This window comes from Pan paniscus, chromosome 8 (genome assembly GCF_029289425.2).
Source record: "Pan paniscus chromosome 8, NHGRI_mPanPan1-v2.0_pri, whole genome shotgun sequence".
In the NCBI taxonomy this organism is placed as follows: domain Eukaryota; kingdom Metazoa; phylum Chordata; class Mammalia; order Primates; family Hominidae; genus Pan; species Pan paniscus.
In genome coordinates this window covers 3,137,478-3,164,469 of record NC_073257.2, presented here as the reverse complement: position 1 = coordinate 3,164,469, position 26,992 = coordinate 3,137,478, and positions in this window count along the sequence as shown.

Here is a 26,992-nt window from a genome sequence, read left to right as displayed (position 1 = left end):
TATTTCCATGTTTTTACAGATGGCGGTGTAGATATTTCCATGTTTATACAGATAGCGGTGTGTCTATTTCCATGTTAATACAGATAGTGGTGTAGATATTTCCATGTTTATACAGATGGCTGTGTAGATTTTTCCATGTTTATAGAGAAGGAAGTGTAGATATTTCCATGTTTATACAGATAGTGGTTTAGATATTTCCATGTTTATACAGATGACTGTGTAGATATTTCCATGTTTATACAGATGGCGGTGTAGATCTTTCCATGTTTATAGAGATAGCCATGTTGTTATTTCCATGTTTATACAGATAGCAGTGTAGACTTTTCCATGTTTATACAGATAGCGGTGTAGATAATTCCATGTTTATACAGATAGCGGTGTAGATATTTCCATGTTTACACAGATGGCGGTGTAGATATTTCCAAGTTTATGGAGATGGCGGTGTAGATATTTTCATGTTTATAGAGATGGCGGTGTAGATATTTCCATGTTTATAGAGATTGCGTTGTAGTTATTTCCATGTTTATAGGGATTGCGGATTAGTTATTTCCATGTTTACAGATTGCTGTGTAGGTATTTCCATGTTTATAGAGATAGTGGTGTAGATATTTCCATGTTCACACAGATAGCTATGTAGATATTTCCATGTTTACGCAGATAGCGTTGTAGTTATTTCCATGTTTATACAGATAGCAGTGTACATATTTCCATGCTTATACAGATATCGGTGTAGATGTTTCCATGCTTATACAGATAGCAGTGGAGATATATCCATGTTTATACAGAAAGCTGTGGAGATATTTCCATGTTTATACAGATGGCGGTGTAGATCTTTCCATGTTTATAGAGATAGCCATGTAGATATTTCCATGTTTATACAGATAGCAGTGTAGACATTTCCATGTTTATACAGATAGCGGTGTAGATATTTCCATGTTTATACAGATATCGGTGTAGCTATTTCCATGTTTACACAGATGGCGGTGTAGCTATTTCCAAGTTTATGGAGATGGCGGTGTAGATATTTTCATGTTTATAGAGATGGCGGTGTAGATATTTCCATGTTTATAGGGATTGCGGATTAGTTATTTCCATGTTTACAGATTGCTGTGTAGGTATTTCCATGTTTATAGAGATAGCGGTGTAGATATTTCCATGTTCACACAGATAGCTGTGTAGATATTTCCATATTTACACAGATAGCGTTGTAATTATTTCCATGTTTATACAGATAGCGGTGTACATATTTCCATGTTATACAGATATCGGTGTAGATGTATCCATGCTTATACATATAGCAGTGGAGATATATCCATGTTTATAAAGATAGTGGTGTAGATAATTCCATGTTTATAGAGATGGCTGTGTAAATATTTCCATGTTTTTACAGATGTCCGTGTAGATATTTGCATGTTTATACAGATAGTGGTGTAAATATTTCCATGTTTTTACAGATTTCTATGTCGGTATTTCCATGTTTATACTGATGGCGGTGTAGATATTTCCTTGTTTACACATATAGCTGTGTAGATATTTCCATGTTTACACAGATAGTGTTACAGATATTTCCATGTTTATACAGATAGCGGTGTAGTTATTTCCATGTTTATAAAGATAGCGGTGTTGATATTTCCAAGTTTATTGAGATATCAGTGGAGATATTTCCATGTTTATGGAGATAGCGATGTAGATATTTCCATGTTTATACAGATAGTGGTGTAGATATTTCCATGTGTATATAGATAGCGGTGTAGATATTTCCATGTTTAAACAGATAGCAGTGTAGATATTTCCATGTTTATACAGATAGTGATGTAGATATTTCCCTGTTTATACAGATGGCGGTGTAGATATTTCCAAGTTTATACAGATAGCGGTGTAGGTACTTCCATGTTTATACAGATAGCGGAGTGGCTATTTCCATGTTTATACAGACAGTGATGTAGATATTTCCATGTTTATACAGATGGCGGTGTAGATATTTCCATGTTTATACAGATGGCGTTGTAGATATTTCCATGTTTATACAGATAGCGTTGTACAGATTTCCATGTTTATACAGATAGCGGTGGAGATATTTCCATGTTTATACAGATAGCTGTGGAGATATTTCCAGGATTATACAGATGGCGGTGTAGATATTTCCAAGTTTATACAGATAGCGGTTTAAATATTTCCATGTTTATTCAGATAGCGGTGTAGATATTTCCATGTTTATAGAGATAGCGGTGAAGGTATTTCCATGTTTATAGAGATAGCGGTGTAGATAATTCCATGTTTATACAGATGGCTGTGTAGATATTTCCTTGTGTCTACAGATGGCAGTGTAGATATTTCCATGTGTATACAGATGGAGGTGTAGATAATCCAGGTTTATGCATATGACTGTGTAGATATTTCCATGTTTTTACAGATGGCGGTGTAGATATTTCCATGTTTATACAGATAGCGGTGTGTCTATTTCCATGTTAATACAGATAGTGGTGTAGATATTTCCATGTTTATACAGATGGCTGTGTAGATATTTCCATGTTTATAGAGAAGGAAGTGTAGATATTTCCATGTTTATACAGATAGTGGTTTAGATATTTCCATGTTTATACAGATGACTGTGTAGATATTTCCATGTTTATACAGATGGCGGTGTAGATCTTTCCATGTTTATAGAGATAGCCATGTAGTTATTTCCATGTTTACACAGATAGCAGTGTAGACTTTTCCATGTTTATACAGATAGCGGTGTAGATAATTCCATGTTTATACACATAGCGCTGTAGATATTTCCATGTTTACACAGATGGCGGTGTAGATATTTCCAAGTTTATGGAGATGGCGGTGTAGATATTTTCATGTTTATAGAGATGGCGGTGTAGATATTTCCATGTTTATAGAGATTGCGGTGTAGATATTTCCATGTTTATAGGGATTGCGGATTAGTTATTTCCATGTTTACAGATTGCTGTGTAGGTATTTCCATGTTTATAGAGATAGTGGTGTAGATATTTCCATGTTCACACAGATAGCTATGTAGATATTTCCATGTTTACGCAGATAGCGTTGTAGTTATTTCCATGTTTATACAGATAGCAGTGTACATATTTCCATGCTTATACAGATATCGGTGTAGATGTTTCCATGCTTATACAGATAGCAGTGGAGATATATCCATGTTTATACAGAAAGCTGTGGAGATATTTCCATGTTTATACAGATGGCGGTGTAGATCTTTCCATGTTTATAGAGATAGCTATGTAGATATTTCCATGTTTATACAGATAGCAGTGTAGACATTTCCATGTTTATACAGATAGCGGTGTAGATATTTCCATGTTTATACAGATATCGGTGTAGCTATTTCCATGTTTACACAGATGGCGGTGTAGCTATTTCCAAGTTTATGGAGATGGCGGTGTAGATATTTTCATGTTTATAGAGATGGCGGTGTAGATATTTCCATGTTTATAGGGATTGCGGATTAGTTATTTCCATGTTTACAGATTGCTGTGTAGGTATTTCCATGTTTATAGAGATAGCGGTGTAGATATTTCCATGTTCACACAGATAGCTGTGTAGATATTTCCATATTTACACAGATAGCGTTGTAATTATTTCCATGTTTATACAGATAGCGGTGTACATATTTCCATGTTATACAGATATCGGTGTAGATGTATCCATGCTTATACATATAGCAGTGGAGATATATCCATGTTTATACAGATAGTGGTGTAGATAATTCCATGTTTATAGAGATGGCTGTGTAAATATTTCCATGTTTTTACAGATGTCCGTGTAGAGATTTGCATGTTTATACAGATAGTGGTGTAAATATTTCCATGTTTTTACAGATTTCTATGTCGGTATTTCCATGTTTATACTGATGGCGGTGTAGATATTTCCTTGTTTACACATATAGCTGTGTAGATATTTCCATGTTTACACAGATAGTGTTACAGATATTTCCATGTTTATACAGATAGTGGTGTAGATATTTCCATGTGTATATAGATAGCGGTGTAGATATTTCCATGTTTAAACAGATAGCGGTGTAGATATTTCCATGTTTATACAGACAGTGATGTAGATATTTCCCTGTTTATACAGATGGCGGTGTAGATATTTCCAAGTTTATACAGATAGCGGTGTAGGTACTTCCATGTTTATACAGATAGCGGAGTGGCTATTTCCATGTTTATACAGACAGTGATGTAGATATTTCCATGTTTATACAGATGGCGGTGTAGATATTTCCATGTTTATACAGATGGCGTTGTAGATATTTCCATGTTTATACAGATAGCGTTGTACAGATTTCCATGTTTATACAGATAGCGGTGGAGATATTTCCATGTTTATACAGATAGCTGTGGAGATATTTCCAGGATTATACAGATGGCGGTGTAGATATTTCCAAGTTTATACAGATAGCGGTTTAAATATTTCCATGTTTATTCAGATAGCGGTGTAGATATTTCCATGTTTATAGAGATAGCGGTGAAGGTATTTCCATGTTTATAGAGATAGCGGTGTAGATAATTCCATGTTTATACAGATGGCTGTGTAGATATTTCCTTGTGTATACAGATGGCAGTGTAGATATTTCCATGTGTATACAGATGGAGGTGTAGATAATCCAGGTTTATGCATATGACTGTGTAGATATTTCCATGTTTTTACAGATGGCGGTGTAGATATTTCCATGTTTATACAGATAGCGGTGTGTCTATTTCCATGTTAATACAGATAGTGGTGTAGATATTTCCATGTTTATACAGATGGCTGTGTAGATATTTCCATGTTTATAGAGAAGGAAGTGTAGATATTTCCATGTTTATACAGATAGTGGTTTAGATATTTCCATGTTTATACAGATGACTGTGTAGATATTTCCATGTTTATACAGATGGCGGTGTAGATCTTTCCATGTTTATAGAGATAGCCATGTAGTTATTTCCATGTTTACACAGATAGCAGTGTAGACTTTTCCATGTTTATACAGATAGCGGTGTAGATAATTCCATGTTTATACACATAGCGCTGTAGATATTTCCATGTTTACACAGATGGCGGTGTAGATATTTCCAAGTTTATGGAGATGGCGGTGTAGATATTTTCATGTTTATAGAGATGGCGGTGTAGATATTTCCATGTTTATAGAGATTGCGGTGTAGATATTTCCATGTTTATAGGGATTGCGGATTAGTTATTTCCATGTTTACAGATTGCTGTGTAGGTATTTCCATGTTTATAGAGATAGTGGTGTAGATATTTCCATGTTCACACAGATAGCTATGTAGATATTTCCATGTTTACGCAGATAGCGTTGTAGTTATTTCCATGTTTATACAGATAGCAGTGTACATATTTCCATGCTTATACAGATATCGGTGTAGATGTTTCCATGCTTATACAGATAGCAGTGGAGATATATCCATGTTTATACAGAAAGCTGTGGAGATATTTCCATGTTTATACAGATGGCGGTGTAGATCTTTCCATGTTTATAGAGATAGCCATGTAGATATTTCCATGTTTATACAGATAGCAGTGTAGACATTTCCATGTTTATACAGATAGCGGTGTAGATATTTCCATGTTTATACAGATATCGGTGTAGCTATTTCCATGTTTACACAGATGGCGGTGTAGCTATTTCCAAGTTTATGGAGATGGCGGTGTAGATATTTTCATGTTTATAGAGATGGCGGTGTAGATATTTCCATGTTTATAGGGATTGCGGATTAGTTATTTCCATGTTTACAGATTGCTGTGTAGGTATTTCCATGTTTATAGAGATAGCGGTGTAGATATTTCCATGTTCACACAGATAGCTGTGTAGATATTTCCATATTTACACAGATAGCGTTGTAATTATTTCCATGTTTATACAGATAGCGGTGTACATATTTCCATGTTATACAGATATCGGTGTAGATGTATCCATGCTTATACATATAGCAGTGGAGATATATCCATGTTTATACAGATAGTGGTGTAGATAATTCCATGTTTATAGAGATGGCTGTGTAAATATTTCCATGTTTTTACAGATGTCCGTGTAGAGATTTGCATGTTTATACAGATAGTGGTGTAAATATTTCCATGTTTTTACAGATTTCTATGTCGGTATTTCCATGTTTATACTGATGGCGGTGTAGATATTTCCTTGTTTACACATATAGCTGTGTAGATATTTCCATGTTTACACAGATAGTGTTACAGATATTTCCATGTTTATACAGATAGCGGTGTAGTTATTTCCATGTTTATAAAGATAGCGGTGTTGATATTTCCAAGTTTATTGAGATATCAGTGGAGATATTTCCATGTTTATGGAGATAGCGATGTAGATATTTCCATGTTTATACAGATAGTGGTGTAGATATTTCCATGTGTATATAGATAGCGGTGTAGATATTTCCATGTTTAAACAGATAGCGGTGTAGATATTTCCATGTTTATACAGATAGTGATGTAGATATTTCCCTGTTTATACAGATGGCGGTGTAGATATTTCCAAGTTTATACAGATAGCGGTGTAGGTACTTCCATGTTTATACAGATAGCGGAGTGGCTATTTCCATGTTTATACAGACAGTGATGTAGATATTTCCATGTTTATACAGATGGCGGTGTAGATATTTCCATGTTTATACAGATAGCGTTGTACAGATTTCCATGTTTATACAGACAGCAGTGGAGATATTTCCATGTTTATACAGATAGCTGTGGAGATATTTCCAGGATTATACAGATGGCGGTGTAGATATTTCCAAGTTTATACAGATAGCGGTGTAAATATTTCCATGTTTATTCAGATAGCGGTGTAGATATTTCCATGTTTATAGAGATAGCGGTGAAGGTATTTCCATGTTTATAGAGATAGCGGTGTAGATAATTCCATGTTTATACAGATGGCTGTGTAGATATTTCCTTGTGTATACAGATGGCAGTGTAGATATTTCCATGTGTATACAGATGGAGGTGTAGATAATCCAGGTTTATGCATATGACTGTGTAGATATTTCCATGTTTTTACAGATGGCGGTGTAGATATTTCCATGTTTATACAGATAGCGGTGTGTCTATTTCCATGTTAATACAGATAGTGGTGTAGATATTTCCATGTTTATACAGATGGCTGTGTAGATATTTCCATGTTTATAGAGAAGGAAGTGTAGATATTTCCATGTTTATACAGATAGTGGTTTAGATATTTCCATGTTTATACAGATGACTGTGTAGGTAATTCCATGTTTATACAGATGGCGGTGTAGATCTTTCCATGTTTATAGAGATAGCCATGTAGTTATTTCCATGTTTATGCAGATAGCAGTGTAGACTTTTCCATGTTTATACAGATAGCGGTGTAGATAATTCTATGTTTATACAGATAGCGGTGTGGATATTTCCATGTTTACACAGATGGCGGTATAGATATTTCCAAGTTTATGGAGATGGCGGTGTAGATATTTTCATGTTTATAGAGATGGCGGTGTAGATATTTCCATGTTTATAGAGATGGCGGTGTAGATATTTCCATGTTTATAGGGATTGCGGATTAGTTATTTCCATGTTTACAGATTGCTGTGTAGGTATTTCCATGTTTATAGAGATAGTGGTGTAGATATTTCCATGTTCACACAGATAGCTATGTACATATTTCCATGTTTACGCAGATAGCGTTGTAGATATTTCCATGTTTATACAGATAGCAGTGTACATATTTCCATGTTTATACAGATATCGGTGTAGATGTTTCCATGCTTATACAGATAGCAGTGGAGATATATCCATGTTTATACAGAAAGCTGTGGAGATATTTCCATGTTTATACAGATGGCGGTGTAGATCTTTCCATGTTTATAGAGATAGCCATGTAGATATTTCCATGTTTATACAGATAGCAGTGTAGACATTTCCATGTTTATACAGATAGCGGTGTAGATAATTCCATGTTTATACAGATAGCGGTGTAGATATTTCCATGTTTACACAGATGGCGGTGTAGATATTTCCAAGTTTATGGAGATGGCGGTGTAGATATTTTCATGTTTATAGAGATGGCGGTGTAGATATTTCCATGTTTATAGAGATTGCGGTGTAGATATTTCCATGTTTATAGGGATTGCGGATTAGTTATTTCCATGTTTACAGATTGCTGTGTAGGTATTTCCATGTTTATAGAGATAGTGGTGTAGATATTTCCATGTTCACACAGATAGCTATGTAGATATTTCCATGTTTACGCAGATAGCGTTGTAGTTATTTCCATGTTTATAAAGATAGCAGTGTACATATTTCCATGCTTATACAGATATCGGTGTAGATGTTTCCATGCTTATACAGATAGCAGTGGAGATATATCCATGTTTATACAGAAAGCTGTGGAGATATTTCCATGTTTATACAGATGGCGGTGTAGATCTTTCCATGTTTATAGAGATAGCCATGTAGATATTTCCATGTTTATACAGATAGCAGTGTAGACATTTCCATGTTTATACAGATAGCGGTGTAGATATTTCCATGTTTATACAGATATCGGTGTAGCTATTTCCATGTTTACACAGATGGCGTTGTAGCTATTTCCAAGTTTATGGAGATGGCGGTGCAGATATTTTCATGTTTATAGAGATGGCGGTGTAGATATTTCCATGTTTATAGGGATTGCGGATTAGTTATTTCCATGTTTACAGATTGCTGTGTAGGTATTTCCATGTTTATAGAGATAGCGGTGTAGATATTTCCATGTTCACACAGATAGCTGTGTAGATATTTCCATATTTACACAGATAGCGTTGTAATTATTTCCATGTTTATACAGATAGCGGTGTACATATTTCCATGTTATACAGATATCGGTGTAGATGTATCTATGCTTATATATATAGCAGTGGAGATACATCCATGTTTATACAGATAGTGGTGTAGATAATTCCATGTTTATAGAGATGGCTGTGTAAATATTTCCATGTTTTTACAGATGTCCGTGTAGATATTTGCATGTTTATACAGATAGTGGTGTAAATATTTCCATGTTTTTACAGATTTCTATGTCGGTATTTCCATGTTTATACTGATGGCGGTGTAGAAATTTCCTTGTTTGCAAAGATAGCTGTGTAGATATTTCCATGTTTACACAGATAGTGTTACAGATATTTCCATGTTTATACAGATAGCGGTGTAGTTATTTCCATGTTTATAAAGATAGCGGTGTAGATATTTCCAAGTTTATTGAGATATCAGTGGAGATATTTCCATGTTTATGGAGATAGCGATGTAGATATTTCCATGTTTATACAGATAGTGGTGTAGATATTTCCATGTGTATATAGATAGCGGTGTAGATATTTCCATGTTTAAACAGATAGCGGTGTAGATATTTCCATGTTTATACAGATAGTGATGTAGATATTTCCCTGTTTATACAGATGGCGGTGTAGATATTTCCAAGTTTATACAGATAGCGGTGTAGGTACTTCCATGTTTATACAGATAGCGGAGTGGCTATTTCCATGTTTATACAGACAGTGATGTAGATATTTCCATGTTTATACAGATGGCGGTGTAGATATTTCCATGTTTATACAGATAGCGTTGTACAGATTTACATGTTTATACAGACAGCAGTGGAGATATTTCCATGTTTATACAGATAGCTGTGGAGATATTTCCAGGATTATACAGATGGCGGTGTAGATATTTCCAAGTTTATACAGATAGCGGTGTAAATATTTCCATGTTTATTCAGATAGCGGTGTAGATATTTCCATGTTTATAGAGATAGCGGTGAAGGTATTTCCATGTTTATAGAGATAGCGGTGTAGATAATTCCATGTTTATACAGATGGCTGTGTAGATATTTCCTTGTGTATACAGATGGCAGCGTAGATATTTCCATGTGTATACAGATGGAGGTGTAGATAATCCAGGTTTATGCATATGACTGTGTAGATATTTCCATGTTTTTACAGATGGCGGTGTTGATATTTCCATGTTTATACAGATAGCGGTGTGTCTATTTCCATGTTAATACAGATAGTGGTGTAGATATTTCCATGTTTATACAGATGGCTGTGTAGATATTTCCATGTTTATAGAGAAGGAAGTGTAGATATTTCCATGTTTATACAGATAGTGGTTTAGATATTTCCATGTTTATACAGATGACTGTGTAGATATTTCCATGTTTATACAGATGGCGGTGTAGATCTTTCCATGTTTATAGAGATAGCCATGTTGTTATTTCCATTTTTATACAGATAGCAGTGTAGACTTTTCCATGTTTATACAGATAGCGGTGTAGATAATTCCATGTTTATACAGATAGCGGTGTAGATATTTCCATGTTTACACAGATGGCGGTGTAGATATTTCCAAGTTTATGGAGATGGCGGTGTAGATATTTTCATGTTTATAGAGATGGCGGTGTAGATATTTCCATGTTTATAGAGATTGCGTTGTAGTTATTTCCATGTTTATAGGGATTGCGGATTAGTTATTTCCATGTTTACAGATTGCTGTGTAGGTATTTCCATGTTTATAGAGATAGTGGTGTAGATATTTCCATGTTCACACAGATAGCTATGTAGATATTTCCATGTTTACGCAGATAGCGTTGTACTTATTTCCATGTTTATAAAGATAGCAGTGTACATATTTCCATGCTTATACAGATATCGGTGTAGATGTTTCCATGCTTATACAGATAGCAGTGGAGATATATCCATGTTTATACAGAAAGCTGTGGAGATATTTCCATGTTTATACAGATGGCGGTGTAGATCTTTCCATGTTTATAGAGATAGCCATGTAGATATTTCCATGTTTATACAGATAGCAGTGTAGACATTTCCATGTTTATACAGATAGCGGTGTAGATATTTCCATGTTTATACAGATATCGGTGTAGCTATTTCCATGTTTACACAGATGGCGGTGTAGCTATTTCCAAGTTTATGGAGATGGCGGTGTAGATATTTTCATGTTTATAGAGATGGCGGTGTAGATATTTCCATGTTTATAGGGATTGCGGATTAGTTATTTCCATGTTTACAGATTGCTGTGTAGGTATTTCCATGTTTATAGAGATAGCGGTGTAGATATTTCCATGTTCACACAGATAGCTGTGTAGATATTTCCATATTTACACAGATAGCGTTGTAATTATTTCCATGTTTATACAGATAGCGGTGTACATATTTCCATGTTATACAGATATCGGTGTAGATGTATCCATGCTTATACATATAGCAGTGGAGATATATCCATGTTTATACAGATAGTGGTGTAGATAATTCCATGTTTATAGAGATGGCTGTGTAAATATTTCCATGTTTTTACAGATGTCCGTGTAGAGATTTGCATGTTTATACAGATAGTGGTGTAAATATTTCCATGTTTTTACAGATTTCTATGTCGGTATTTCCATGTTTATACTGATGGCGGTGTAGATATTTCCTTGTTTACACATATAGCTGTGTAGATATTTCCATGTTTACACAGATAGTGTTACAGATATTTCCATGTTTATACAGATAGCGATGTAGTTATTTCCATGTTTATAAAGATAGCGGTGTTGATATTTCCAAGTTTATTGAGATATCAGTGGAGATATTTCCATGTTTATGGAGATAGCGATGTAGATATTTCCATGTTTATACAGATAGTGGTGTAGATATTTCCATGTGTATATAGATAGCGGTGTAGATATTTCCATGTTTAAACAGATAGCGGTGTAGATATTTCCATGTTTATACAGATAGTGATGTAGATATTTCCCTGTTTATACAGATGGCGGTGTAGATATTTCCAAGTTTATACAGATAGCGGTGTAGGTACTTCCATGTTTATACAGATAGCGGAGTGGCTATTTCCATGTTTATACAGACAGTGATGTAGATATTTACATGTTTATCCAGATGGCGGTGTAGATATTTCCATGTTTATACAGATAGCGTTGTACAGATTTCCATGTTTATACAGACAGCGGTGGAGATATTTCCATGTTTATACAGATAGCTGTGGAGATATTTCCAGGATTATACAGATGGCGGTGTAGATATTTCCAAGTTTATACAGATAGCGGTGTAAATATTTCCATGTTTATTCAGATAGCGGTGTAGATATTTCCATGTTTATAGAGATAGCGGTGAAGGTATTTCCATGTTTATAGAGATAGCGGTGTAGATAATTCCATGTTTATACAGATGGCTGTGTAGATATTTCCTTGTGTATACAGATGGCAGTGTAGATATTTCCATGTGTATACAGATGGAGGTGTAGATAATCCAGGTTTATGCATATGACTGTGTAGATATTTCCATGTTTTTACAGATGGCGGTGTAGATATTTCCATGTTTATACAGATAGCGGTGTGTCTATTTCCATGTTAATACAGATAGTGGTGTAGATATTTCCATGTTTATACAGATGGCTGTGTAGATATTTCCATGTTTATAGAGAAGGAAGTGTAGATATTTCCATGTTTATACAGATAGTGGTTTAGATATTTCCATGTTTATACAGATGACTGTGTAGGTAATTCCATGTTTATACAGATGGCGGTGTAGATCTTTCCATGTTTATAGAGATAGCCATGTAGTTATTTCCATGTTTATGCAGATAGCAGTGTAGACTTTTCCATGTTTATACAGATAGCGGTGTAGATAATTCTATGTTTATACAGATAGCGGTGTGGATATTTCCATGTTTACACAGATGGCGGTATAGATATTTCCAAGTTTATGGAGATGGCGGTGTAGATATTTTCATGTTTATAGAGATGGCGGTGTAGATATTTCCATGTTTATAGAGATGGCGGTGTAGATATTTCCATGTTTATAGGGATTGCGGATTAGTTATTTCCATGTTTACAGATTGCTGTGTAGGTATTTCCATGTTTATAGAGATAGTGGTGTAGATATTTCCATGTTCACACAGATAGCTATGTACATATTTCCATGTTTACGCAGATAGCGTTGTAGATATTTCCATGTTTATACAGATAGCAGTGTACATATTTCCATGTTTATACAGATATCGGTGTAGATGTTTCCATGCTTATACAGATAGCAGTGGAGATATATCCATGTTTATACAGAAAGCTGTGGAGATATTTCCATGTTTATACAGATGGCGGTGTAGATCTTTCCATGTTTATAGAGATAGCCATGTAGATATTTCCATGTTTATACAGATAGCAGTGTAGACATTTCCATGTTTATACAGATAGCGGTGTAGATAATTCCATGTTTATACAGATAGCGGTGTAGATATTTCCATGTTTACACAGATGTCGGTGTAGATATTTCCAAGTTTATGGAGATGGCGGTGTAGATATTTTCATGTTTATAGAGATGGCGGTGTAGATATTTCCATGTTTATAGAGATTGCGGTGTAGATATTTCCATGTTTATAGGGATTGCGGATTAGTTATTTCCATGTTTACAGATTGCTGTGTAGGTATTTCCATGTTTATAGAGATAGTGGTGTAGATATTTCCATGTTCACACAGATAGCTATGTAGATATTTCCATGTTTACGCAGATAGCGTTGTAGTTATTTCCATGTTTATAAAGATACCAGTGTACATATTTCCATGCTTATACAGATATCGGTGTAGATGTTTCCATGCTTATACAGATAGCAGTGGAGATATATCCATGTTTATACAGAAAGCTGTGGAGATATTTCCATGTTTATACAGATGGCGGTGTAGATCTTTCCATGTTTATAGAGATAGCCATGTAGATATTTCCATGTTTATACAGATAGCAGTGTAGACATTTCCATGTTTATACAGATAGCGGTGTAGATATTTCCATGTTTATACAGATATCGGTGTAGCTATTTCCATGTTTACACAGATGGCGTTGTAGCTATTTCCAAGTTTATGGAGATGGCGGTGCAGATATTTTCATGTTTATAGAGATGGCGGTGTAGATATTTCCATGTTTATAGGGATTGCGGATTAGTTATTTCCATGTTTACAGATTGCTGTGTAGGTATTTCCATGTTTATAGAGATAGCGGTGTAGATATTTCCATGTTCACACAGATAGCTGTGTAGATATTTCCATATTTACACAGATAGCGTTGTAATTATTTCCATGTTTATACAGATAGCGGTGTACATATTTCCATGTTATACAGATATCGGTGTAGATGTATCTATGCTTATATATATAGCAGTGGAGATACATCCATGTTTATACAGATAGTGGTGTAGATAATTCCATGTTTATAGAGATGGCTGTGTAAATATTTCCATGTTTTTACAGATGTCCGTGTAGATATTTGCATGTTTATACAGATAGTGGTGTAAATATTTCCATGTTTTTACAGATTTCTATGTCGGTATTTCCATGTTTATACTGATGGCGGTGTAGAAATTTCCTTGTTTGCAAAGATAGCTGTGTAGATATTTCCATGTTTACACAGATAGTGTTACAGATATTTCCATGTTTATACAGATAGCGGTGAAGTTATTTCCATGTTTATAAAGATAGCGGTGTAGATATTTCCAAGTTTATTGAGATATCAGTGGAGATATTTCCATGTTTATGGAGACAGCGATGTAGATATTTCCATGTTTATACAGATAGTGGTGTAGATATTTCCATGTGTATATAGATAGCGGTGTAGATATTTCCATGTTTAAACAGATAGCGGTGTAGATATTTCCATGTTTATACAGATAGTGATGTAGATATTTCCCTGTTTATACAGATGGCGGTGTAGATATTTCCAAGTTTATACAGATAGCGGTGTAGGTACTTCCATGTTTATACAGATAGCGGAGTGGCTATTTCCATGTTTATACAGACAGTGATGTAGATATTTACATGTTTATACAGATGGCGGTGTAGATATTTCCATGTTTATACAGATAGCGTTGTACAGATTTACATGTTTATACAGATAGCGGTGGAGATATTTCCATGTTTATACAGATAGCTGTGGAGATATTTCCAGGATTATACAGATGGCGGTGTAGATATTTCCAAGTTTATACAGATAGCGGTGTAAATATTTCCATGTTTATTCAGATAGCGGTGTAGATATTTCCATGTTTATAGAGATAGCGGTGAAGGTATTTCCATGTTTATAGAGATAGCGGTGTAGATAATTCCATGTTTATACAGATGGCTGTGTAGATATTTCCTTGTGTATACAGATGGCAGCGTAGATATTTCCATGTGTATACAGATGGAGGTGTAGATAATCCAGGTTTATGCATATGACTGTGTAGATATTTCCATGTTTTTACAGATGGCGGTGTAGATATTTCCATGTTTATACAGATAGCGGTGTGTCTATTTCCATGTTAATACAGATAGTGGTGTAGATATTTCCATGTTTATACAGATGGCTGTGTAGATATTTCCATGTTTATAGAGAAGGAAGTGTAGATATTTCCATGTTTATACAGATAGTGGTTTAGATATTTCCATGTTTATACAGATGACTGTGTAGATATTTCCATGTTTATACAGATGGCGGTGTAGATCTTTCCATGTTTATAGAGATAGCCATGTAGTTATTTCCATGTTTACACAGATAGCAGTGTAGACTTTTCCATGTTTATACAGATAGCGGTGTAGATAATTCCATGTTTATACACATAGCGCTGTAGATATTTCCATGTTTACACAGATGGCGGTGTAGATATTTCCAAGTTTATGGAGATGGCGGTGTAGATATTTTCATGTTTATAGAGATGGCGGTGTAGATATTTCCATGTTTATAGAGATTGCGGTGTAGATATTTCCATGTTTATAGGGATTGCGGATTAGTTATTTCCATGTTTACAGATTGCTGTGTAGGTATTTCCATGTTTATAGAGATAGTGGTGTAGATATTTCCATGTTCACACAGATAGCTACGTAGATATTTCCATGTTTACGCAGATAGCGTTGTAGTTATTTCCATGTTTACACAGATAGCAGTGTACATATTTCCATGCTTATACAGATATCGGTGTAGATGTTTCCATGCTTATACAGATAGCAGTGGAGATATATCCATGTTTATACAGAAAGCTGTGGAGATATTTCCATGTTTATACAGATGGCGGTGTAGATCTTTCCATGTTTATAGAGATAGCCATGTAGATATTTCCATGTTTATACAGATAGCAGTGTAGACATTTCCATGTTTATACAGATAGCGGTGTAGATATTTCCATGTTTATACAGATAGCGGTGTAGCTATTTCCATGTTTACACAGATGGCGGTGTAGCTATTTCCAAGTTTATGGAGATGGCGGTGTAGATATTTTCATGTTTATAGAGATGGCGGTGTAGATATTTCCATGTTTACACAGATAGTGTTACAGATATTTCCATGTTTATACAGATAGCGGTGTAGTTATTTCCATGTTTATAAAGATAGCGGTGTTGATATTTCCAAGTTTATTGAGATATCAGTGGAGATATTTCCATGTTTATGGAGATAGCGATGTAGACATTTCCATGTTTATACAGATAGTGGTGTAGATATTTCCATGTGTATATAGATAGCGGTGTAGATATTTCCATGTTTAAACAGATAGCGGTGTAGATATTTCCATGTTTATACAGATAGTGATGTAGATATTTCCCTGTTTATACAGATGGCGGTGTAGATATTTCCAAGTTTATACAGATAGCGGTGTAGGTACTTCCATGTTTATACAGATAGCGGAGCGGCTATTTCCATGTTTATACAGACAGTGATGTAGATATTTCCATGTTTATACAGATGGCGGTGTAGATATTTCCATGTTTATACAGATAGCGTTGTACAGATTTCCATGTTTATACAGATAGCGGTGGAGATATTTCCATGTTTATACAGATAGCTGTGGAGATATTTCCAGGATTATACAGATGGCGGTGTAGATATTTCCAAGTTTATACAGATAGCGGTGTAAATATTTCCATGTTTATTCAGATAGCGGTGTAGATATTTCCATGTTTATAGAGATAGCGGTGAAGGTATTTCCATGTTTATAGAGATAGCGGTGTAGATAATTCCATGTTTATACAGATGGCTGTGTAGATATTTCCTTGTGTATACAGATGGAGGTGTAGATAATCCAGGTTTATGCATATGACTGTGTAGATATTTCCATGTTTTTACAGATGGCGGTGTAGATATTTCCATGTTTATACAGATAGCGGTGTGTCTATTTCCATGTTAATACAGATAGTGGTGTAGATATTTCCATGTTTATACAGATGGCTGTGTAGATATTTCCATGTTTATAGAGAAGGAAGTGTAGATATTTCCATGTTTATACAGATAGTGGTTTAGATATTTCCATGTTTATACAGATGACTGTGTAGGTAATTCCATGTTTATACAGATGGCGGTGTAGATCTTTCCATGTTTATAGAGATAGCCATGTAGTTATTTCCATGTTTATACAGATAGCAGTGTAGACTTTTCCATGTTTATACAGATAGCGGTGTAGATAATTCTATGTTTATACAGATAGCGGTGTGGATATTTCCATGTTTACACAGATGGCGGTATAGATATTTCCAAGTTTATGGAGATGGCGGTGTAGATATTTTCATGTTTATAGAGATGGCGGTGTAGATATTTCCATGTTTATAGAGATGGCGGTGTAGATATTTCCATGTTTATAGGGATTGCGGATTAGTTATTTCCATGTTTACAGATTGCTGTGTAGGTATTTCCATGTTTATAGAGATAGTGGTGTAGATATTTCCATGTTCACACAGATAGCTATGTAGATATTTCCATGTTTACGCAGATAGCGTTGTAGATATTTCCATGTTTATACAGATAGCAGTGTACATATTTCCATGTTTATACAGATATCGGTGTAGATGTTTCCATGCTTATACAGATAGCAGTGGAGATATATCCATGTTTATACAGAAAGCTGTGGAGATATTTCCATGTTTATACAGATGGCGGTGTAGATCTTTCCATGTTTATAGAGATAGCCATGTAGATATTTCCATGTTTATACAGATAGCAGTGTAGACATTTCCATGTTTATACAGATAGCGGTGTAGATAATTCCATGTTTATACAGATAGCGGTGTAGATATTTCCATGTTTACACAGATGGCGGTGTAGATATTTCCAAGTTTATGGAGATGGCGGTGTAGATATTTTCATGTTTATAGAGATGGCGGTGTAGATATTTCCATGTTTATAGGGATTGCGGATTAGTTATTTCCATGTTTACAGATTGCTGTGTAGGTATTTCCATGTTTATAGAGATAGTGGTGTAGATATTTCCATGTTCACACAGATAGCTATGTAGATATTTCCATGTTTACGCAGATAGCGTTGTAGTTATTTCCATGTTTATAAAGATACCAGTGTACATATTTCCATGCTTATACAGATATCGGTGTAGATGTTTCCATGCTTATACAGATAGCAGTGGAGATATATCCATGTTTATACAGAAAGCTGTGGAGATATTTCCATGTTTATACAGATGGCGGTGTAGATCTTTCCATGTTTATAGAGATAGCCATGTAGATATTTCCATGTTTATACAGATAGCAGTGTAGACATTTCCATGTTTATACAGATAGCGGTGTAGATATTTCCATGTTTATACAGATATCGGTGTAGCTATTTCCATGTTTACACAGATGGCGGTGTAGCTATTTCCAAGTTTATGGAGATGGCGGTGTAGATATTTTCATGTTTATAGAGATGGCGGTGTAGATATTTCCATGTTTATAGGGATTGCGGATTAGTTATTTCCATGTTTACAGATTGCTGTGTAGGTATTTCCATGTTTATAGAGATAGCGGTGTAGATATTTCCATGTTCACACAGATAGCTGTGTAGATATTTCCATATTTACACAGATAGCGTTGTAATTATTTCCATGTTTATACAGATAGCGGTGTACATATTTCCATGTTATACAGATATCGGTGTAGATGTATCCATGCTTATACATATAGCAGTGGAGATATATCCATGTTTATACAGATAGTGGTGTAGATAATTCCATGTTTATAGAGATGGCTGTGTAAATATTTCCATGTTTTTACAGATGTCCATGTAGAGGTTTGCATGTTTATACAGATAGTGGTGTAAATATTTCCATGTTTTTACAGATTTCTATGTCGGTATTTCCATGTTTATACTGATGGCGGTGTAGATATTTCCTTGTTTACACATATAGCTGTGTAGATATTTCCATGTTTACACAGATAGTGTTACAGATATTTCCATGTTTATACAGATAGCGGTGTAGTTATTTCCATGTTTATAAAGATAGCGGTGTTGATATTTCCAAGTTTATTGAGATATCAGTGGAGATATTTCCATGTTTATGGAGATAGCGATGTAGACATTTCCATGTTTATACAGATAGTGGTGTAGATATTTCCATGTGTATATAGATAGCGGTGTAGATATTTCCATGTTTAAACAGATAGCGGTGTAGATATTTCCATGTTTATACAGATAGTGATGTAGATATTTCCCTGTTTATACAGATGGCGGTGTAGATATTTCCAAGTTTATACAGATAGCGGTGTAGGTACTTCCATGTTTATACAGATAGCGGAGCGGCTATTTCCATGTTTATACAGACAGTGATGTAGATATTTCCATGTTTATACAGATGGCGGTGTAGATATTTCCATGTTTATACAGATAGCGTTGTACAGATTTCCATGTTTATACAGATAGCGGTGGAGATATTTCCATGTTTATACAGATAGCTGTGGAGATATTTCCAGGATTATACAGATGGCGGTGTAGATATTTCCAAGTTTATACAGATAGCGGTGTAAATATTTCCATGTTTATTCAGATAGCGGTGTAGATATTTCCATGTTTATAGAGATAGCGGTGAAGGTATTTCCATGTTTATAGAGATAGCGGTGTAGATAATTCCATGTTTATACAGATGGCTGTGTAGATATTTCCTTGTGTATACAGATGGAGGTGTAGATAATCCAGGTTTATGCATATGACTGTGTAGATATTTCCATGTTTTTACAGATGGCGGTGTAGATATTTCCATGTTTATACAGATAGCGGTGTGTCTATTTCCATGTTAATACAGATAGTGGTGTAGATATTTCCATGTTTATACAGATGGCTGTGTAGATATTTCCATGTTTATAGAGAAGGAAGTGTAGATATTTCCATGTTTATACAGATAGTGGTTTAGATATTTCCATGTTTATACAGATGACTGTGTAGGTAATTCCATGTTTATACAGATGGCGGTGTAGATCTTTCCATGTTTATAGAGATAGCCATGTAGTTATTTCCATGTTTATACAGATAGCAGTGTAGACTTTTCCATGTTTATACAGATAGCGGTGTAGATAATTCTATGTTTATACAGATAGCGGTGTGGATATTTCCATGTTTACACAGATGGCGGTATAGATATTTCCAAGTTTATGGAGATGGCGGTGTAGATATTTTCATGTTTATAGAGATGGCGGTGTAGATATTTCCATGTTTATAGAGATGGCGGTGTAGATATTTCCATGTTTATAGGGATTGCGGATTAGTTATTTCCATGTTTACAGATTGCTGTGTAGGTATTTCCATGTTTATAGAGATAGTGGTGTAGATATTTCCATGTTCACACAGATAGCTATGTAGATATTTCCATGTTTACGCAGATAGCGTTGTAGATATTTCCATGTTTATACAGATAGCAGTGTACATATTTCCATGTTTATACAGATATCGGTGTAGATGTTTCCATGCTTATACAGATAGCAGTGGAGATATATCCATGTTTATACAGAAAGCTGTGGAGATATTTCCATGTTTATACAGATGGCGGTGTAGATCTTTCCATGTTTATAGAGATAGCCATGTAGATATTTCCATGTTTATACAGATAGCAGTGTAGACATTTCCATGTTTATACAGATAGCGGTGTAGATAATTCCATGTTTATACAGATAGCGGTGTAGATATTTCCATGTTTACACAGATGGCGGTGTAGATATTTCCAAGTTTATGGAGATGGCGGTGTAGATATTTTCATGTTTATAGAGATGGCGGTGTAGATATTTCCATGTTTATAGGGATTGCGGATTAGTTATTTCCATGTTTACAGATTGCTGTGTAGGTATTTCCATGTTTATAGAGATAGTGGTGTAGATATTTCCATGTTCACACAGATAGCTATGTAGATATTTCCATGTTTACGCAGATAGCGTTGTAGTTATTTCCATGTTTATAAAGATACCAGTGTACATATTTCCATGCTTATACAGATATCGGTGTAGATGTTTCCATGCTTATACAGATAGCAGTGGAGATATATCCATGTTTATACAGAAAGCTGTGGAGATATTTCCATGTTTATACAGATGGCGGTGTAGATCTTTCCATGTTTATAGAGATAGCCATGTAGATATTTCCATGTTTATACAGATAGCAGTGTAGACATTTCCATGTTTATACAGATAGCGGTGTAGATATTTCCATGTTTATACAGATATCGGTGTAGCTATTTCCATGTTTACACAGATGGCGGTGTAGCTATTTCCAAGTTTATGGAGATGGCGGTGCAGATATTTTCATGTTTATAGAGATGGCGGTGTAGATATTTCCATGTTTATAGGGATTGCGGATTAGTTATTTCCATGTTTACAGATTGCTGTGTAGGTATTTCCATGTTTATAGAGATAGCGGTGTAGATATTTCCATGTTCACACAGATAGCTGTGTAGATATTTCCATATTTACACAGATAGCGTTGTAATTATTTCCATGTTTATACAGATAGCGGTGTACATATTTCCATGTTATACAGATATCGGTGTAGATGTATCTATGCTTATATATATAGCAGTGGAGATACATCCATGTTTATACAGATAGTGGTGTAGATAATTCCATGTTTATAGAGATGGCTGTGTAAATATTTCCATGTTTTTACAGATGTCCGTGTAGATATTTGCATGTTTATACAGATAGTGGTGTAAATATTTCCATGTTTTTACAGATTTCTATGTCGGTATTTCCATGTTTATACTGATGGCGGTGTAGAAATTTCCTTGTTTGCAAAGATAGCTGTGTAGATATTTCCATGTTTACACAGATAGTGTTACAGATATTTCCATGTTTATACAGATAGCGGTGTAGTTATTTCCATGTTTATAAATATAGCGGTGTAGATATTTCCAAGTTTATTGAGATATCAGTGGAGATATTTCCATGTTTATGGAGATAGCGATGTAGATATTTCCATGTTTATACAGATAGTGGTGTAGATATTTCCATGTTTACACAGATGGCGGTGTAGATATTTCCAAGTTTATGGAGATGGCGGTGTAGATATTTTCATGTTTATAGAGATGGCGGTGTAGATATTTCCATGTTTATAGAGATTGCGGTGTAGATATTTCCATGTTTATAGGGATTGCGGATTAGTTATTTCCATGTTTACAGATTGCTGTGTAGGTATTTCCATGTTTATAGAGATAGTGGTGTAGATATTTCCATGTTCACACAGATAGCTATGTAGATATTTCCATGTTTACGCAGATAGCGTTGTAGTTATTTCCATGTTTACACAGATAGCAGTGTACATATTTCCATGCTTATACAGATATCGGTGTAGATGTTTCCATGCTTATACAGATAGCAGTGGAGATATATCCATGTTTATACAGAAAGCTGTGGAGATATTTCCATGTTTATACAGATGGCGGTGTAGATCTTTCCATGTTTATAGAGATAGCCATGTAGATATTTCCATGTTTATACAGATAGCAGTGTAGACATTTCCATGTTTATACAGATAGCGGTGTAGATATTTCCATGTTTATACAGATATCGGTGTAGCTATTTCCATGTTTACACAGATGGCGGTGTAGCTATTTCCAAGTTTATGGAGATGGCGGTGTAGATATTTTCATGTTTATAGAGATGGCGGTGTAGATATTTCCATGTTTATAGGGATTGCGGATTAGTTATTTCCATGTTTACAGATTGCTGTGTAGGTATTTCCATGTTTATAGAGATAGCGGTGTAGATATTTCCATGTTCACACAGATAGCTGTGTAGATATTTCCATATTTACACAGATAGCGTTGTAATTATTTCCATGTTTATACAGATAGCGGTGTACATATTTCCATGTTATACAGATATCGGTGTAGATGTATCCATGCTTATACATATAGCAGTGGAGATATATCCATGTTTATACAGATAGTGGTGTAGATAATTCCATGTTTATAGAGATGGCTGTGTAAATATTTCCATGTTTTTACAGATGTCCATGTAGAGGTTTGCATGTTTATACAGATAGTGGTGTAAATATTTCCATGTTTTTACAGATTTCTATGTCGGTATTTCCATGTTTATACTGATGGCGGTGTAGATATTTCCTTGTTTACACATATAGCTGTGTAGATATTTCCATGTTTACACAGATAGTGTTACAGATATTTCCATGTTTATACAGATAGCGGTGTAGTTATTTCCATGTTTATAAAGATAGCGGTGTTGATATTTCCAAGTTTATTGAGATATCAGTGGAGATATTTCCATGTTTATGGAGATAGCGATGTAGACATTTCCATGTTTATACAGATAGTGGTGTAGATATTTCCATGTGTATATAGATAGCGGTGTAGATATTTCCATGTTTAAACAGATAGCGGTGTAGATATTTCCATGTTTATACAGATAGTGATGTAGATATTTCCCTGTTTATACAGATGGCGGTGTAGATATTTCCAAGTTTATACAGATAGCGGTGTAGGTACTTCCATGTTTATACAGATAGCGGAGTGGCTATTTCCATGTTTATACAGACAGTGATGTAGATATTTCCATGTTTATACAGATGGCGGTGTAGATATTTCCATGTTTATACAGATAGCGTTGTACAGATTTCCATGTTTATACAGATAGCGGTGGAGATATTTCCATGTTTATACAGATAGCTGTGGAGATATTTCCAGGATTATACAGATGGCGGTGTAGATATTTCCAAGTTTATACAGATAGCGGTGTAAATATTTCCATGTTTATTCAGATAGCGGTGTAGATATTTCCATGTTTATAGAGATAGCGGTGAAGGTATTTCCATGTTTATAGAGATAGCGGTGTAGATAATTCCATGTTTATACAGATGGCTGTGTAGATATTTCCTTGTGTATACAGATGGCAGTGTAGATATTTCCATGTGTATACAGATGGAGGTGTAGATAATCCAGGTTTATGCATATGACTGTGTAGATATTTCCATGTTTTTACAGATGGCGGTGTAGATATTTCCATGTTTATACAGATAGCGGTGTGTCTATTTCCATGTTAATACAGATAGTGGTGTAGATATTTCCATGTTTATACAGATGGCTGTGTAGATATTTCCATGTTTATAGAGAAGGAAGTGTAGATATTTCCATGTTTATACAGATAGTGGTTTAGATATTTCCATGTTTATACAGATGACTGTGTAGGTAATTCCATGTTTATACAGATGGCGGTGTAGATCTTTCCATGTTTATAGAGATAGCCATGTAGTTATTTCCATGTTTATACAGATAGCAGTGTAGACTTTTCCATGTTTATACAGATAGCGGTGTAGATAATTCTATGTTTATACAGATAGCGGTGTGGATATTTCCATGTTTACACAGATGGCGGTATAGATATTTCCAAGTTTATGGAGATGGCGGTGTAGATATTTTCATGTTTATAGAGATGGCGGTGTAGATATTTCCATGTTTATAGAGATGGCGGTGTAGATATTTCCATGTTTATAGGGATTGCGGATTAGTTATTTCCATGTTTACAGATTGCTGTGTAGGTATTTCCATGTTTATAGAGATAGTGGTGTAGATATTTCCATGTTCACACAGATAGCTATGTAGATATTTCCATGTTTACGCAGATAGCGTTGTAGATATTTCCATGTTTATACAGATAGCAGTGTACATATTTCCATGTTTATACAGATATCGGTGTAGATGTTTCCATGCTTATACAGATAGCAGTGGAGATATATCCATGTTTATACAGAAAGCTGTGGAGATATTTCCATGTTTATACAGATGGCGGTGTAGATCTTTCCATGTTTATAGAGATAGCCATGTAGATATTTCCATGTTTATACAGATAGCAGTGTAGACATTTCCATGTTTATACAGATAGCGGTGTAGATAATTCCATGTTTATACAGATAGCGGTGTAGATATTTCCATGTTTACACAGATGGCGGTGTAGATATTTCCAAGTTTATGGAGATGGCGGTGTAGATATTTTCATGTTTATAGAGATGGCGGTGTAGATATTTCCATGTTTATAGAGATTGCGGTGTAGATATTTCCATGTTTATAGGGATTGCGGATTAGTTATTTCCATGTTTACAGATTGCTGTGTAGGTATTTCCATGTTTATAGAGATAGTGGTGTAGATATTTCCATGTTCACACAGATAGCTATGTAGATATTTCCATGTTTACGCAGATAGCGTTGTAGTTATTTCCATGTTTATAAAGATACCAGTGTACATATTTCCATGCTTATACAGATATCGGTGTAGATGTTTCCACGCTTATACAGATAGCAGTGGAGATATATCCATGTTTATACAGAAAGCTGTGGAGATATTTCCATGTTTATACAGATGGCGGTGTAGATCTTTCCATGTTTATAGAGATAGCCATGTAGATATTTCCATGTTTATACAGATAGCAGTGTAGACATTTCCATGTTTATACAGATAGCGGTGTAGATATTTCCATGTTTATACAGATATCGGTGTAGCTATTTCCATGTTTACACAGATGGCGGTGTAGCTATTTCCAAGTTTATGGAGATGGCGGTGCAGATATTTTCATGTTTATAGAGATGGCGGTGTAGATATTTCCATGTTTATAGGGATTGCGGATTAGTTATTTCCATGTTTACAGATTGCTGTGTAGGTATTTCCATGTTTATAGAGATAGCGGTGTAGATATTTCCATGTTCACACAGATAGCTGTGTAGATATTTCCATATTTACACAGATAGCGTTGTAATTATTTCCATGTTTATACAGATAGCGGTGTACATATTTCCATGTTATACAGATATCGGTGTAGATGTATCTATGCTTATATATATAGCAGTGGAGATACATCCATGTTTATACAGATAGTGGTGTAGATAATTCCATGTTTATAGAGATGGCTGTGTAAATATTTCCATGTTTTTACAGATGTCCGTGTAGATATTTGCATGTTTATACAGATAGTGGTGTAAATATTTCCATGTTTTTACAGATTTCTATGTCGGTATTTCCATGTTTATACTGATGGCGGTGTAGAAATTTCCTTGTTTGCAAAGATAGCTGTGTAGATATTTCCATGTTTACACAGATAGTGTTACAGATATTTCCATGTTTATACAGATAGCGGTGTAGTTATTTCCATGTTTATAAAGATAGCGGTGTAGATATTTCCAAGTTTATTGAGATATCAGTGGAGATATTTCCATGTTTATGGAGATAGCGATGTAGATATTTCCATGTTTATACAGATAGTGGTGTAGATATTTCCATGTGTATATAGATAGCGGTGTAGATATTTCCATGTTTAAACAGATAGCGGTGTAGATATTTCCATGTTTATACAGATAGTGATGTAGATATTTCCCTGTTTATACAGATGGCGGTGTAGATATTTCCAAGTTTATACAGATAGCGGTGTAGGTACTTCCATGTTTATACAGATAGCGGAGTGGCTATTTCCATGTTTATACAGACAGTGATGTAGATATTTACATGTTTATACAGATGGCGGTGTAGATATTTCCATGTTTATACAGATAGCGTTGTACAGATTTACATGTTTATACAGATAGCGGTGGAGATATTTCCATGTTTATACAGATAGCTGTGGAGATATTTCCAGGATTATACAGATGGCGGTGTAGATATTTCCAAGTTTATACAGATAGCGGTGTAAATATTTCCATGTTTATTCATATAGCGGTGTAGATATTTCCATGTTTATAGAGATAG